The sequence below is a fragment of the Ailuropoda melanoleuca genome, chromosome 10, assembly GCF_002007445.2.
Source record: "Ailuropoda melanoleuca isolate Jingjing chromosome 10, ASM200744v2, whole genome shotgun sequence".
Classification (NCBI taxonomy): domain Eukaryota; kingdom Metazoa; phylum Chordata; class Mammalia; order Carnivora; family Ursidae; genus Ailuropoda; species Ailuropoda melanoleuca.
Window position 1 is genome coordinate 6550351 of NC_048227.1, and position 17779 is coordinate 6568129.

A 17779-nucleotide genomic window follows, 5' to 3' on the forward strand; every position below is an offset into this window, starting at 1 on the left:
AATGTTGAGAACTCGTTCTTTTTGATAGCTGAGTAATATTCCATTGTATATATGGACCACATCTTCTTAATCCAGTCATCTGTTGAAGAGCATCTCGGTTCCTTCCACGATTTAGCTATTGTGGACAAAGCTGCTATGAACATTGGGGTGCATATGGCCCTTCTCTTCACTACATCTGTATCTTTGGGGTAAATACCCATTCTATTCATTTCTAATTCCATGCATTCTTGGAGAATCAACACATACTAGATCTGGAGCAAAATAGTACAAAGGGAGCCGGGGAGATCTTGTGCTAGAAATCACATTAGTGAAGGTTTCTAGTGTTGGAGGTATGTCAGAAAGGACACAGGAGTCAATTTGGCAGAGATCATGAAAATTTGAATATTAGAGAAAAGAATGAGAGGGAATAATTAAATAAAATGATAATTTTATAAAAGATGGCTCAATCATGCCAAATTTACAAAAATCTAGATATCCACAATGATACTAAAAAAAGATAGTCATTTGCTACCATTTTATTTTTTTTTTTATTTTTTTTTTTTTTAAAGATTTTATTTATTTATTTGACAGAGATAGAGACAGCTAGGGAGAGAGGGAACACNATGAAAATTTGAATATTAGAGAAAAGAATGAGAGGGAATAATTAAATAAAATGATAATTTTATAAAAGATGGCTCAATCATGCCAAATTTACAAAAATCTAGATATCCACAATGATACTAAAAAAAGATAGTCATTTGCTACCATTTTAAACCAGCTCTTTTCTTTGCAAATTGGTCATTAAAGGAAAACAACTGAACTTTTTCTTGCCTTTCTGGGAGAAGCTATCTTTCAACTAACCTATTAGCTCCAGTAAATGAGAGGAAGCATCATTTTTATAAAAGGCCAGCCGGTAACTGTAGAAAGAACAATGGAGTTAGAAAACCACTCTTTTTGGGGCGCCTGTGTGGCTCAGCTGGTTAGGAATCTGCTTCTTGATTTCAGGTCAGGTCATGATCTTAGGGTTGTGAGATCAAGCCCCCAGTCAGGCTCCGGCTGGGCAGCATGGAGACTGCTTAAGAGTCGCTCTCTCCTTCTCAATCTGCCCCTCCTCCCCTCTAAAAATTTTTAAAGAGAAAGTAAGTCACCCTTTTATAACACTTATAAAATGATTGATACAGGCAATCATCATCAGCTGTACTAAAATTATTAGGAGAATGGTTAATGGGGATTTCTGGAATTCATACAAGGCCAAAATTATACCACGAGATTACTTTCTGATCCCAAGGAGGGAAACATAACTGCTGTGGAGGGATCAGGCTTATATAACCTTATCCAGGGGCGCCTGGGTGGCTCAGTCATTGGGCATCTGCCTTCGGCTCAGGGCGTGATCCCGGGATTCTGGGATCGAGCCCCACATCGGGCTCCTCCACTGGGAGCCTGCTTCTTCCTCTCCCACTCCCCCTGCTTGTGTTCCCTCTCTCGCTAGCTCTCAGTCAAATAAATAAATAAATAAATATTTTTTTAAAAAAAATACCATGGGAATGGTATTGATGTCCCATGTTTAAAAAAACAAAAGAAAAGAAAACAAAAAACCTTATCCAGTGGTTGGTCACTCATGGTCATGGTCAACAATCAGATACTGTGCATATCTCCAAATGTGTGGCAAATAGATTTTACAACATCCCTTTCCAAATGCTTAAGCTAAATCTATCAAGTCTTTAACTCTTATTTTTTATAGGGAATACAAGAACTAGAGGACTAACTAAATGTTACCATCGGGAAGCAAGCAGAAATGTCCAGAAGGTGGGACATTTGACAGGACTATTGGCCCTGACTTTTCCACTAAAAAGGATAAGAAAAAGGAAGGACTAGCTGGATTTAAAGAAATCAAGGGGTTGGGGCGCCTGGCTGTCTCAGTTGGTGGAGCATGTGACTTCTGATCTCGGGGTTATGAGTTCAAGCCCCATGTTGCATATAGAGATTATAAATAAATAAGCTTTAAAAAAAATAAAGAAAGAAAGAAATCAAGGGATAAACCACCAGGTCCTGGAATGGATCTTGACTTTGAAAAAACAACTGTATGGAATTTTGAAGGACAATGGAAGAAATTTGATTATGAACTGCGTATTAGATTTAAGGAATTATTACTCATTTTGTTCACTGTAATAATCTTATTTTGGTTATGTCTAAAAATATTGTTTCTAAAATATTTATACTGAAATATTTGGGAGTGGAAGGTCATGATTCTGTAATTGACTCAAATACTTAAGCCTATGAAAATAAAGTAGAAAGGGACAGATATATGCCACAGGAATGTAATGGAAATAACACCGTTGAGAGGGAAAGTGACTCGGGAGGGAGGAGACATTGGTAGAGTGATGTCCTTGAACAGGCAGGAGGGGACAAGAACTAGAGGGAAGTGGAAGAACCAGTCACAGACAAGAGCAGGGAGGTAACTTTACAAAAACAGGTGGGAAGATGGAGAATTCTAGTATAGGTGCCAGGAGGTGAGGAAATGTGCTTGTGGGAGAGTCTGCAATTTCACCTACAGGTGTTTTGTTTTGTTCAAGAGAATATGTTAGGTCATCCACTGAGGGTGAGGTTGGGGAAGGTTTCAGGAGATGCGGGGGAAGCAGTCACCTAGGAGCGGCCGGTGGAAGTAGGGCAGTGGCTCTCAGGCTTCAGGGCACATCAGCGGCACCTGGAGGTCTTGTTGAAACAAAGACCGGCTCCTCCCCAGGGTTTCTGACTCAGCGGGTCTGGGGCTGGGCCTGAGAAGCTGCATTTCTAACGAGCCCCCAGGTGATACTGATACAGCCCATCTGGGGACCAGATTTTGAGAACCACTGTGATTACTGTGCTTCACTAGGGTCCCCTTGACGTGTATGGTCTGCGTTTCAAGTGAGAACTGTCAGCATGATGGAACGTTTTCCTCCAGGTGTGTTCTGCTGCACAGGTGTTGTTGCAAAAGAGGCAGAGGGTTGAATGAGCCGGAGCCAGACATTATCACCAAAATAATCATAGGGGGGCTCCTTCTTGTCATTCTGGATTCAGCTCAAATGAAACTGCGTAGGAAGTACCTTCTCTGACCTTTTAATCTAACCATCTTCCTCCTCCTCACCATCTTGCACTTGCACGTTGTTTTCTCTCACGGAACTTCCCACTGTCTAGAGTTGCATGTGTATGCTTTTATTTTGTTACTTGTTTCTGGGTCTTTCCACTAGAGTTCGTGCACAACAAAACAGGAATCTTGATTTCTTTCTTTCTTTCTTTCTTTCTTTTTTTTTTTTTTTTTTTTTTTTTTTGGTCATTGCTATGTTCCTAGAACCTGGAACAGTGCCTGGACACCAGAGTTTCTCAGTAATTACTTACTGATGAAAAATAAGCAGGTGTGAAAAATAAGAAAGATAGGAAGGGAGAGAGAAACAAAGAAAAAACTTACATAATTACAAAAATAGAAACACAGTTCATCAATATGCCTAAAATTAATATAAATACTTTGGAAAAATGGGTGTCTAGCTAGTTGCTCACAACCCCATTTTCTCTCCCTGAAGACTTTGTTTCCTAATTTCCCTGAGTGGGTTGTGGACATTGGAATTTGGGCAGCAAAGATGTATAAAACTTCCATGCCTGGACATAAAACACCCCATATAATCTTCTATTCTCTCTCTTTCTCTCAATCTCTCTCTCAGTGGGCCAGATGCAGAGGATCCAGTAGTGACCCTGGGAGGCTCTGAGGGACACTGGGGACTTAGAATGAAAGGAACCTTGATTCTAGAGTCACTGCTTAAAGGACAGCAGTATGGAAGGCCGCCCTCAAACACTGACTGGACTTTGGATGAGCTCAAAATAAACTTTAGTATCAAGCCATTGAAAGTCCAGGGTTCTTTTTATTATGCAAAAAAGAGAAATGTCAAAAACTGATTTATCAGGAACTACCAGTGTATCAATTAGAATCCAATGAGAAGGGGCGCCTGGGTGGCACAGCGGTTACGCGTCTGCCTTCGGCTCAGGGCGTGATCCCGGTGTTACGGGATCGAGCCCCACATCAGGCTCCTCCACTATGAGCCTGCTTCTTCCTCTCCCACTCCCCCTGCTTGTGTCCCCTGTCTCGCTGGCTGTCTCTATCTCTGTTGAATAAATAAATAAAATCTTTAAAAAAAAAAAAAAAGAATCCAATGAGAAGAAAGAAACACACAGGATTTAATTTGAACAGGGAAAGTTAATGTAAAGAATTATTAATTATAACAGGGTAAAGAGAATTCTAAACAACACTATAGAGTTGAGGGAGAGAACCTGAATTCTAGAATAATTTTTTAGCTTACTAATTTACTCTAAAGTTGTATCTATTCTATTTATCCCATCTACTGAGCGTTTTCAAAGAATATTTCCACTTGGAAGATATCTACTTGGTTCTTTGTAGTATGTAAAGAATTCAAAGTAACATATACATGGATTAAGATAAAATTGACTCCAGGAGGGATCTGAGCTTCCACTCCCACCTGGAAGCAACACGGCAGACAAGGTGCAGTGAAGAAATGCTAGTTGGCACTGTGTATCCCTGTCCCTGGTGTCAGCAGGGCAAAGTGGGGAGCTGAACTTCCACCTTCACCCAGTGGCAATGAGACAGTGAGAGTTGATGCTCCATTGTCACCAGGCTGGCATCAGTAGGGCCCCGAAGACAAGTGAATATACACCCCACCTACATCTGCATGCCACACCTAAACAAGGTGACTACCTGCTAAAAAGAACAAAGGTAAAATAAGACCCAGAGTCTCACAAAATAATTCCCAGAATGTCCAGTAAATGATAGATAATCATTCATCATACCAACAGCCAGGATAATCACAACTTGAATGAGAAAAGATCATCATCAGGTGCCAACATCAAGAGTACGCAGATGTTGGAATTACCTGATTAGGATTTTTAAAGCTCCCATCGTAAAAAACGTTTGAATGGGCCATTATGAACACCATATTAGTACAGCTACCATTTAAAAGACTGATCCTTCCAGGGGCACCTAGGCGGCTCAGCCACTTAAGCACCCTACTCTTGATTTCAGCTCAGGTCATGATCTCAGGGTTGTGAGACTAAGACTTGTGTTGGGCTCCACTCTGGGCATGCATCCTGCTTAAGATTCTCTCTCCCCTCCTCCCTCTGCCCCTCTCCCCCTGCTCGCTCTCTCAAATAAATAAATAAATAAATAAATAAATAAATAAATAAATAAAAGATTGACCCTTCCAAATGTTGGCAAGGATATAGAGCAACTAGAAGTCCTACCCAGTGATGGTGGCAATATAAAATGGTACAATTAATTTGGAGAACGTTTTGTCAGTTTCTTAAAAAGTTAAGCATATACCTACCATATGATCTAGCCATTTCACTTTAAGGTATTTATTCAAGAGAAATGAAACATATATCCATACAAAGACTTGTGCACAAATATTCATATCAGCTTTATTTGTAATAGCTAAATTGGAAACAACCCAAATGTCTATCACCAGATGAATGGATAGTCAAGTAATGGTATATCCGTACAATGGAACACTACACAGCAGTAAATAGGGTATGAACTATTGCCACATGTGGAAATGTGGGTGGATATCAAAATGATTATGTTGAGCAAAAGAAGCCACACAGAAAAAAGAGTACATATTGTACAGTTACAAGTAGTTCCAGCAAATGCAAACTAAGCTAAAAAGACAGAAAGAAAATGTGTAGTTGCCTTGGGAGGAAGTGGGAGTGGAGGAGCGGGAAGGATTAGGAAGGGCCATGAGGAAACTTTCTGGGGTGGTAGGTATGTTAATTATCTTACGAAGATTATCTTATGAAGATTGTTTTCCAGGTGGACGTATATAACTTATGAAACTGCATACTTTAAATATGTTTATGGTTTGTCAATTACACTTCAATAAACTGTTTAAAATAAAGGAGAAACTCCAACTAGCACAGTGGCTGAGGGTGACAGTACGGCACATTTCTAAACTTTTCAGGAAGTCAGGAATGTATCTGAGCTTCCCATCTGAGATGGGAGATAATACGCTCAAATGGACATTCTTCAAAAACATGGTAAACAAGAGCTACAATTAGCTTGTTGCTAACTTTACAACTGAGTTCACATAAGGTACGGCCACTGGACATATAGCTAGCTTTTCTATGCTACCTTCCTCCTCCCAATATCTTTGAGATTGTTAATAACTTTGCACAAGGTACTGCCTTCTTGGGACATACTTTTATTCTATAAAACTGCTAGAGATGCTAAATGTTTGTTTTTCTTTTCTAAATGGGAGGTAACTCACAGGTCCTGTGATAGTTTTCTGTTTTCCATTAATTTTGACTATTTAGAAAAGTGGTACACATGGAAGATTTGGGGTTTGGATCAGTTTAAGTTTGGAGGGGCTGAGGAAATTGCATGCACTGAGCAGAAGTCACTCAGGTTTTAGGTTCTAAGAGAACCACAGCTTGCTCTACCAGCTGCTGCTCAACAAGAAAAGAAAAGAAAAGAAAAGAAAAGGAAAGAAAAGAAAAGAAAAGAAAAGAAAAGAAAGAAAAGAAAGAAAAGAAAAGAAAGAAAGAAAGAGGGAAACAGAGAAAGGGAAAAGAAAAAGAAATTGAGGGGGAGTTTGGGACAAAAGTTTGAATTTTATGTTGTTTACATTAATTTTACTTAAAAGAGTAAATGGGGATTTTATTTATTAACTAAGTAGGGGGACCTTTTGTATTATCAGAAATTATATTATTTGAAGGCTTTTTAAAATGCTGTCATTTGAGCTCATTACATAACATCTGGTTACCTAAACTGGAAAGGCAGCGCAACAGTAATAATTATATTCTCCTAGCTCAGACTCCTTCACTCACTTGCCCTTGGAAAAGTCCCAGCATCCTGCCCCACCTCTCTACTGAAAACGTAGGAGCCTTGTCTCTAAAAACCCTCCTTGTTCACCTTTTCCTTCATGTCCTGCCTTCTTCCCCCAGAGCCACTCATAGCACATGGTGTCTCCCAGGTACTCCCACCACTGCTGAAGTGTGGAGTCCCCCATCGCGTGGCCATGGCCAGCCAGAAAGCCCAGGATGCCGTCAACAGTGGAGAAGTGGCGAGAGCAAGGCAGCAAGTGCCACACATCCCAGTGGTAGAATAGCACAGGAAAAACAGACCAGATCTAACATCTATAACTTACAAAATGCCAGGCACTCTCTTTTGTGCTTTATATGTATTATTTCATTTACTTCTTCACAAAACCCATGAAGTACTATACTATTCTTATTTTCATTTAGAAAAGGAACACTGAGGCACCATACCATATACAAAATTAATGCAAAGTGGATTAAAGACTTAAATGTAAGACCTTAAATCATGAAACTACTAGAAGAAAACTTAGGGAAATAGCCTTTTAACATTGGTCTGGGGAATTATCTTTTTGGATGTGACAATAAAAGCACAGGCAAAAATGCAAATACACGTATGCGATTGAATCAAACTAAAAAGTTTCTGTACAGCAAAAGAAACAATCAAGAGTGAAATGGCAACCTATAGAGTGAGAGAAAATATTTGCAAACCATATCTTTGTTAAGGACTTGAGCTCCAAAATATATAAGAAACTCCAACAACTCAATAACAAAAAAAACTAATACCCAGTTAGAAAATGGGCTAAGAACTTGAGCAGACATTTCTCAAAAGAAGACATATAAATGGCCAACAGGTATAAGAAAAGATACTCAATATCACTCAACATCAGGAAGATGGAAATCAAAACCACAATATCACCTCATACTTGTCAGGATGACTATTATTAAAAAAACACACAAACCCAAAAGAAAGTGTTGTCAAGGATGTGGGGAAATTGGTACACTTGCAGCACTGTTGATAAGTATGAAACATGGTGCAGCTGCTGTGGAATGTAGTGTAGATGTCCCCCCCTCCAAAATTAAAAATAGAACTACCGCATGATCTAGCAATCATACTTATTTTTTAAAGATTTATTTATTATTTTGAGAGAGAGTGAGAGAGCGAGCATGAACGGGGGGAGGGGCAGAGGGAGAGGGAGGGAGAATCCTTAAGCAGACTCCCTGCTGAGCAGGGAGCCCTACAGGGGGCTTGATCCCGGGACCCTGAGATCGTGGCCTGAACGGAAATCAAGAGTTGGCCATTTAACCAACTGATATCCAGGTGCTCCTAGCAATCCTACTTCTGAGTATTTATCCAAAAGAATTGAAATCAAGATATTGAAGAGCTATTATCATTCCTATGATCACTGTAGCACTATTGACAATAGTCAAGATGTGGAAATATCCATCAACAGTTGAAAAGATAAAGAAAATATGGTATGTATATACATTATTTAGCCTTAAAAAAGAAGGGAATTCTGCAGTATGACGGACGCCTGGTGGCTCAGTCGGTGAAGCATCTGCCTTCAGCTCAGGTCATGATCCCAGAGTACGGGGATCAAGTCCCCTACCAGGCTCTGTGCTCGGCAGGGAGCCTGCTTCTCCCTCCCCCTCTGCTGCTCCCCCTGCTTGCGTGCGCTCTCTCTCTCTTTCTCTCCAACAAATAAATACATAAAATATTTTTTTAAAAAAAGAAGGAAATTCTGCAATATGAGACGGCACGGATGAACCTTGAAGCCTGTATTCTAGGTGAGAGAAGCCAGTCAGAGAGAGACAAATATTGCATGATTCTACTTATAGTACGTATCTGAAACAGTCAAATTTATGGAATCAAAGAGTGGAATGATGTTTGCCAGGAGCTAGGGAGACAGGAAACGGGGAGTTACTAATCAATGGGCATAAAGTTTTGGTTAAGCAAGATGACTAAGTTCTAAAGATCTGCTGTACAACATTGTTCCTATAATACTGGGTTGTATATTTTAAAAATTGCTAAGCAGGTAGATCTCACACTGTATTCTTAACACAATAAAATTTTGAAATAAAAAATAAGTCATTTTCATCAAAAGACACTATTCATGTGAAAGGCAGGCATGATGTAGAGCTGGAGAAGATATTTGCAACATACGCAACAAATGAAGCGGCTGGTATCCAAAATCTGTAAAGAATTCCTGCAAATTCATGAGAAACAGACAAATGACCCAATTAAAAATGGCCAGAAGATAACAGGCATTTCACAGGAGAGGAAATTCAAACGACGAATAAACAGATGAATAGATGCTCAACGGAATTAGTAAGAAAAGAATGAAAATTAAAACCACAATGAAGTACCTCTACATATTCAAAGAAAGGCTAAAACTAAGAGACAGACGATACCAATGTACATGAGGCTGTGAAGCCACTGAATCCCTCATATTTTGGTAAGAGAATAAATTGGGCTACCCACCTTGGAAAACTGGCAGTAAGTACCGAAGTTTAACATACAGTATACCTCAGGACTAAGCAGTTTGGCTTGTTGCTGTACACCCAACAGAAAGCCCTGCATATGCACACCAGGAGACACGGAGAAGAAGATTTATAGTAGCAATGTTTAAAATAGTCAGGAACTGAAACCAACTCAATTGTCTATCAACCCCAGAAATGATAAATACATTGTTGTATTTTCATACACTAGAGTACTATGAGATGAAAACGAATAATAGCTTTACACTACAGTATAGAAGAATCTCACAAAAATATTGAATGAAAGAAGACACATCTTGGAGGCGCCTAGGTGGCTCAGTTGTTAAACATCTGCCTTCGGCTCAGGGTGTGATCCTAGGGTCCTGGGATCGAGCCCCACATCGGGCTCCCTGCTCTGCTGGGAGCCTGCTTCTTCCTCTCCCACTCCCCCTGCTTGTGTTCCCTCCTTCACTGGCTGCCTCTTTCTCTCTCTCTGTCGAATAAATAAATAAAATCTTTAAAAAAAAAAAGAAAGAAGACACATCTTAATCATGATTAAAAAAAAGAGGACACGTAAAGAAGAGTACATAACATATTTCTATTTTTATGAAATGCAAAATCAGACAAAAATAAACTATAATGTTTATATTTGGAAAGAAGAGAGGATGGTAGTGACGGGGAAGAAGGCAAAAGAGGGTTTCTGGGGATACTGGTAATGTCTATTTCTTGACTTGAGTGATGATTACACAGGTGTGTTATCTTTTTTTTTTTTTAAAGATTGTATTTATTTATTTGACAGAGACAGCCAGCAAGAAAGGGAACACAAGCAGGGGGAGTAGGAGAGGAAGAAGCAGGCTCCCAGTGGAGCAGCCTGATATGGGCTCGATCCCAGAACGCTGGGATCACGCCTTGAACCGAAGGCAGACGCTTAACGACTGCACCATCCAGGTGCCCCCAGATGTGTTATCTTTTATTTCACTAAGCACTTATGATTTATATATTTTCATGCATGTTATAGTTCAACTTTTTTAAAAGGTGGAAAGTTTTGGCTGCTACACCAAGAGTCTGGCTCTTTCTCACAGTGAAAGGTTACTCTGGAAATGAAATCAACACTTTCCCTGGACGAGATTATTAAGGAATTGGGGTTTGCCTGCCAAACTCCTTCATACTTTTAGAATAAGGACCAATCTTGCCAGATCAACCGTTTAAGTGGAACCAGAAATCTATATTTTCATTTGAAAGCCCCTACTGTTTAACTATCAACAACCCATTCAACTGTTATAAACATGAGTTTAAAAAGTCCACACAAAATGCCTCTGTAGCTATATTAAGCCCCAGAACTCCAGTTTTGACTTATGGACAAACAGGGAAATGCCTTCTCTCAGAGATATTCTTAGCTTCTTTCCATACCCATGTTTCCAAAAGACACAGCCAATTACCCACTCTCTTTCCAGACGGATTCCCCGCCCCCCTGAATCTCTGCTTTTTTCCCCTTCTCTTTTCTAAAAAGCAGGACTGGACATGATGGATTTCCATCCCTTTCTCTTATACTGGGACAGAAAGGAAACACTTTTGAAGGGTGAGGAGAGCAGATAACCATGGAAATTGCTTTTCTTTTCTTTTTTTTTCTCCATAGGATTTTCCTTGAACAATCTCTTCTGGATTTGTGTTTTGGATTCCCTACTAGACTCTAATACCCAACCACTCACCCTCCTCCTAAGGATGATGTCCCACCCTGCAATGGCTGTCCCTGGAGTCCCACAGGGGCACAGGTAAGGAGATTGAGAGCTTCCCCCAGTCCCCTCACCCAGATTAAAGCATTAATCAATCCAAACCTTAGGCTGCACGATGAGAGAACACAGGAGCCAATGATGAGAAGCAGCTGAAGCAAGCATGGTACTCCCCCAAGCCAGAAAGACCAATCCCACAGTCAGAATCTTGTACCCCATGAATGGATCCATGACAGCCTAGAATTTTCTCTTAAATATCCAGTATGAACCATGGACCCATGAACAGCATAAAACAATAAAAGTTTGATAGGCCTTCCTAACATTAAACAGTTAACTCTGGCAACTTTCCAAGAAAGGGTGTGGAAATTGTTATATGGCATATATGCATTTTCTGCCTGATACTGCAAACTCTTCCAGGCCCTGTGTCTCTCAAAATCCACCCTTCTAAGTCCTAGTCCCCCATCCCACCCCCCTCAACCCCTGGAATCCTAGAGTCTCACTTTCTGTCCTTTGGAACCAATACAGCTTCCTGTAAGCAGGCAGATTCCATTCTGGGGTGCCAAGAACCCCCCACCCCCACCCTGGGCCTTTGCATGAAGTCTGGCTTACACATCTGAGGACTTAGTTTTTTCACAACTGTTTTAGGTAATAATTCACCATATCCAAAAGCCATCAATGAGAGAATTTACATTTTGTCCTTCACTTTAGATTTTCACAAAATGTATTTGGTGTTCATTGTAGTTGTTTTATTTACATTGTGACTCTGTAATGGGAGGACTTTGGCATGACAAATTCCCAGTGTAGGAAAAGGGTATCTATCTGAGGGCGTCAGAGTGGATTATTCCAGAAGACAATGATTAGCAAGAATAGCAGATATAAAGGCAGCTACTACTCCTAGGGGTGAGATCCAGACCTTCTGGAGAGGGCTCAAGTCATGGCCCACTAAATGACAGAGAAGTCATTGTGGTGTCACAACAGTGGAACTTGCTGTAAACCTACCTTCTGGAACCTCCTGGAAATCAGTGCTTTAAGGTGTTAGTGAGACGTGTTCAAGGGGGAATACCAGGTGAATGCAAAAAACCGCACCCAGCTGAGCCCCACCATGTAGGAACGAAGGAGATCCACAGTGCATTCATCTGAAGCATTTTCCAGCTACCTCAGCTCCCTGGAGGTGTTAAGAGCCACACCCACCCAGATCTCCTGTTATAGCTTTGGCCCATTTTAGATTTCCTCTTTGGCCACTCACAGTTCTGAAGCTGCAACTTTTCCAGTGCCCACTTCCACAAGCAAATTTCAGGTCTTTTTCATATAAAGTGCCATATTTATTGTAGTGTTTATGTATTTCACAAATGGGTATAAAGTGTGAAATCATCCTACTGTTTTAGTAGGTTCGTATCATTTTTCCAAAGAGTCACCAACAGTTTTTGAGGATTATGCCCCTAATCCCATTTTCCCCATAAGCCCTGTGGTTTTCACTGTGTGATTTTAGTGATTTTTAAGAATGCATATGTTGTGTTATTGCAGAACTGATTGTATATACAACTCTAGGCTAAAGCATTTAAAAATCTTGGTGAAATGGGTGATTTCTAGGAAATTTTCAAAATTGATGTAAGAAGAAGTTAAAATCCTGAACTGATTACAAATCACAAATGAGATTTTTTTTTAGGTTATCAACAATATACTACCAAGAAAGATGTCTAATTGGCTTTGAGGGTAAATTCTTTCAAATGCTCTAGAAATAAATCATTTCTATACTGTATAAATGCTGCTGAACATTGGGGAAAATGGAATATTTCCCAATTCATTTGATGAAACTAACAGAAACCTGGACACCAACTCCTGGTTAACATACACAACACAGAAATTATACAAAACCTCCTATCACTCTCACTTAAAAGTACAGCTGTAATGACTGTAAACAAAATACAAGCAAATCAGAGTCAACCACTTTTTTAAAGGATCATAATCACTCTGTGACCAATATGGATTTATTATAGGAGAGGAGGACTAGTTAAACATTAGAAAATCTATTAATATATTTTATTGTATAAATAGGAGAAAGGACAATTCAAATAGGTACAAAACCTATTTTGCGAAAACCTATTCTGTGAAATTAAACATTGAATAATTTTAGTGAAGAAAAGCTCTAGAAAAGTAGAAATAGATAAATATTTCTATATCATGAAAAAAATTTAAATCTACCTCAAACCAACAGCTAAAATCATAAGACAAAAGGTAAAACACCCAAAATTTTCCTGTTAAAATAATATGGTACTTTACTATAATACTAGGATTATGAAGTGCTTACTAAGTAAAGTACCAGTCAATATTCCAAGAATTTTACATTCAGTAGTTAAATCCTCAGAGCAAACCTATGATGGAACTATGCCCAAGATTTCACAGTAGAACATAAAGCTTCTGTTATTCGTGGGTGATATCGTTGCCTAGAAACCCAAGGGAAGCACCTGAAAATTGCTGGAATCAATTATAATTCACTAATATACTTGGTTATAAAATATTTAAACAAAAACTATTAGCTTTTCCATACACTTTCCCACATACTAGCAATGGTTAGATGCCAAATTTTCAACAGAAATGAATTTTTAATTTTCTGTGAATAAAGTGATAAAAGTATAATATGTATGTTAATTCAAAAGTATACTAAATGACATGGAAGAAGAGTTAAATAGATATATCATGTTCTTGGATAGGAATAAACAGTGTTGTAAATACCTTCATTCTCTCAAAATTAATTTATAAACTTAATGCAATTATGAGTAAAATTCCAAAGGGGTATTTCTTAAATATATTTTTCATATTTTATTTAAAAAATTGGGGGGGGCACCTGGGTGGCTCAGTCAGTTAAATGTCCATCCTTGCCTCAGGTCATGATCCCAGGGTCCTGGGATAGAGCCCTGGGCCAGGCTCCCTGCTCAGCGAAGAGTCTGCTTGTCCCCCGACCTCTGCCCCTCCCCCCTTCTCATGATCTCTCTCTCTCTCTCAAATAAATAAAATCTTTTTAAAAAATTAAATAAAAATAAAAATTTTAAATATAAATTCAATTTAATATATAGTGGATTATTAGTTTCAGGGGTAGAATTTAGTGATTCATCAGTTGCATATACCACCCAGTGCTCATTGCACCAAGTGCCCTCCTTAGTGCCCATCCCCTCCCCTACTCCCCTCCAGCAACCCTTAGTTTGTTTCCTGTAGTTAAGAGTCTCTTACGATTTGCCTCCCTCTCTGTTGTTGCTGTTGTTGTTGTTGTTTAAGATTTATTTATTTGAGAGAGAGAGAGGGAGAGCACAGTGGGGTGGGTGGGGAGGGGCAGAAGGAGAAGCAGACTCCCCGCTGCGCTGGGAGGCTGGCGTGGAGCTCCACCCCAGGACCACGACCTGAGCAGAAGGCAGATGCTTAACTGACTGAGCCACCCAGGTGCCCCTCCCTCTCTGTTTTTATCTTATTTTATTTTTCCTTCCCTTCCCCTATGTTCATCTGTTTTGTTTTTTAAATTCCACATATGAGTGAAATCATATGGTATTTGTCTTTCTCTGAGGGGGTATTTTTAATCTAACAAAATAATCATTGGGTTCATCTGGGAGAAAATGTTCAAAAAATCACCAAGAAAATGCTTAAGTAATGAGAGGTACTTTGATCTTAAAATGTGCTCTGAACTAAAATGTGCTTTAAACTACAATAAATAAAACACATATTATACTGAAAACAGACTAGAGAGACTAATAAAACTGCAAAATCCAACTGCATACTAGAGAGAAAACCTAGACTCAGACCAAGCATAGTAATTAGCATGTGATAGAGGTAACATTTCAAACCAGTGCAGAACAAAGACATTCAATAAATGATGCTGTGTTAATTTGGGTGTAATTTTCTAATTAAAGAGTAAAAATTTTGAATATAAAACAAACACATCTATTGTTTTTTGAAAGTAAAGACTTACTCTTGCATTGGAAAGGACTTTCTATTGTAGTACAATACACATAACATGGAATTTATTATTTTAGCATTTTAAAGTGCACAACTCAGTGACATTGAGTATATTCACAATATTGTACAACCATCATCACTATCTGCTTCCAGATCTTTTAATCATCCCAAAGAAAATCCCATATCCATTAAGCCCATTCCCCATTTTCCCCTCCTTCCCACTGGCAACCATGAACTTTCTGTCTATGGATTTGCCTATTCCAGACGTTTCATATAAATAGAAACATACATATTGTCCCTTTTGTTTCTGGCTTCTTTCATTTCACATAATATTTCCAAACTCATGCATGTTTTAGCATGAATCAGTACTTCATTACTTTTAATGGCTGAATGATATTCCATTGTACGAATATACTACTTTTTGTTTGTCATTCATCAGTTGATGGACATCTGGGTCGTTTCCTCCTTTTGGCTATTGTGAATAGTATTGCTACAACCATTTGTGTGCAAGTTTTTGTGTGGACCTATGTTTTCAATTCTCTTGATTTATGAATTTTAGGAGCAATTTCCATTTCTGCAAAAAGGCCTTTGGGATTTTAATAAGGATTACCTTCAATCCCTAGATCACTTTGCAGTATGATATAGTATTGTCCTCCTAACAATCATTAAGTCTTCTAACCCATGAATTTGGATGCCTTTCCATTTATTTAGATCGTCTTTAATTTCTTCAGGGATTTTTTGTAGTTTTCAGTGTACGAGTCTCACGCTTCTTTGTTAACTTTATTTCTAAGTATTTTATTCTTTTTATGTATTGTAAATGGAGTTGTTTTATAAATGTCCTTTTTAGATTGCTAATTGCCAATGAATATAAATACAACTGGTTATGTGTGTTTTGTATCCTGCAACTTTGCTGAATTGGTTTATTAGTGCTAGTTGTGTTTTTGTGGATTCTTTGGGATTTTCTCCCTCCCTCCTCTCTCTCTCTCTACACACACACACACACACACACACACACACACACACACACACCCATGTCATCTGCAAATAAATATAGTTTTACTTCTTCATTTCCAATTTAGATGTGTTCTGTTTTTCTTGCCTAGTTGCTCTGCCTAGAACTTCCCATACAATGCTGGGTGAAGTGGTAAAAGCAGGCATCCTTTTCTTGTTTTATCATGAAAGAATGTTGGATTTTGTCAAGTGCCTTTTTGCATCAGTTGAGGTGGTCATGTGGGGATTTTTTTCCCTTCTTTCTATTATTGTGGTGTATTACAGTGATTGACTTTTGTAAGTTGAACCGTCTTCACATACCTGGGATAAATCCCCCTTTGTCATGGTGTATAATGTTTTTAATATGTTGCTGGATTTAGTTCACTAATACTTTAAGATTTTTGCATCTGTGTTCATAAAGAATATTGGTCCATCGTTTTCTTTCCTTGCAATGTATTTTTCTGACTTTGGTACAAGGATAACACTGGACTGATAGAATCAATTAGGAAGTGTTCCTTCTTTTCTTGTTTTTTGAAAGAGTTTGAGAAGAATTGGTTCTTTAAATATTTCATAGAACTTTTCACTGGATAACATCAGTAAAGCCATCCAGTCCTGGACTTTTCCTTTTGGGGAGGTCTTTGATTACTGATTCCATCTCCTAACTTGTTATAGGTCTATTCAGATTTTTTAAAATTTTCTCTGAAGTCTGTTTCGGCACACTGTGTTTTTAGGTATTTGTCCATTTCATCTAGACTATTTAATTTGTTGGCATGCAACTCTTCAGAATATTCTTTTATAATCTTTTTCCCCCGTAAGGTCAGTAGTAATGTCATCACTTTCATTTCTGATTTTAATTTTAGTCTTCTTTCTTTTTTTTCATAGTTTGGCTAAAGATTTGTCAATTTCATTGATCTTTTCAAGGAAGCAACTTTTAGTTTAATGGATTTTCTCTATTATTTTTGTATTCTCTACTTTGGTTATCTCCACTCTAACCTTTATTATTTCCTTCCTTCTGCTCTCTTTAGGTTTAGCTTGCTCTTTTTCGTGTGTGTGTGTGTGTGTGTGTGCGCGCTTCATAAGCCTGACCCCAAGGGACAAAGTCATAAAAAACTTGACAGCTTAATTACAAGAAAAAATTTAACTTATATATATCAAAAAAAAAACCCACACATGAATAAAGTAAAAGACAAAAAGCAAACTGGAAAAATATTTAAAAGCTGTGTCAGACAAAGGTTAACATTCTAAGAGCTCCTGCAAACAGTAAAATGAATATCCTAGCAGAAAAGTAGGCAATAGACAGGCCTAAGACAAAGAATGAAAGAAAAATAATCCTAATGGTTACTAAACATATAATTAAATTCTCAACCATAATTGTAAATAAAGAAATTAAAATTAAAGACATAATATTTTTTCTGTTAATTTTTTTATTAGGGTGAAATTCACATAACACAAAATTAATCATTTTAAAGTGAGCAGTTTGGTGGCATTTAGTACATTCACAACATGATGTAACTACCACATCTATCTAGTTCCAAAAACTTTCATCACCCCAAAAGGAAACTTGGCATCCATTAAGCAGTTACTCCTCACTTCCCGTCCCTCCAGCTGCTAGCACCATCAATATATATTTTTTCCATCAAACAGGAAATAAAGCGGTGATAATTGACATATCTATACATCAGAATCACCTGGAAAGCCTCAAAAATTCCAGTGCCCAAGGTCACATCCCAGACCAATTAAATCAGAATCTTCAGAAGTGGGACCAGGGTATCAGTATTGTTTAAGGTTCTCCACATGATTCCAATATA

General features: G+C 38.4%; 1 long non-coding RNA gene across 1 annotated transcript in view; it reads left to right on the plus strand.

Moving 5' to 3' along the window:
• Positions 1 to 17779, plus strand: part of LOC117804128 — a 55952-nt gene that overhangs the window by 36965 nt on the left and 1208 nt on the right. The window contains exon 4 of the long non-coding RNA XR_004628361.1: positions 10943 to 11078. This is a non-coding gene — a long non-coding RNA (uncharacterized LOC117804128). The remainder of the gene's footprint in view (positions 1 to 10942; positions 11079 to 17779) is intronic.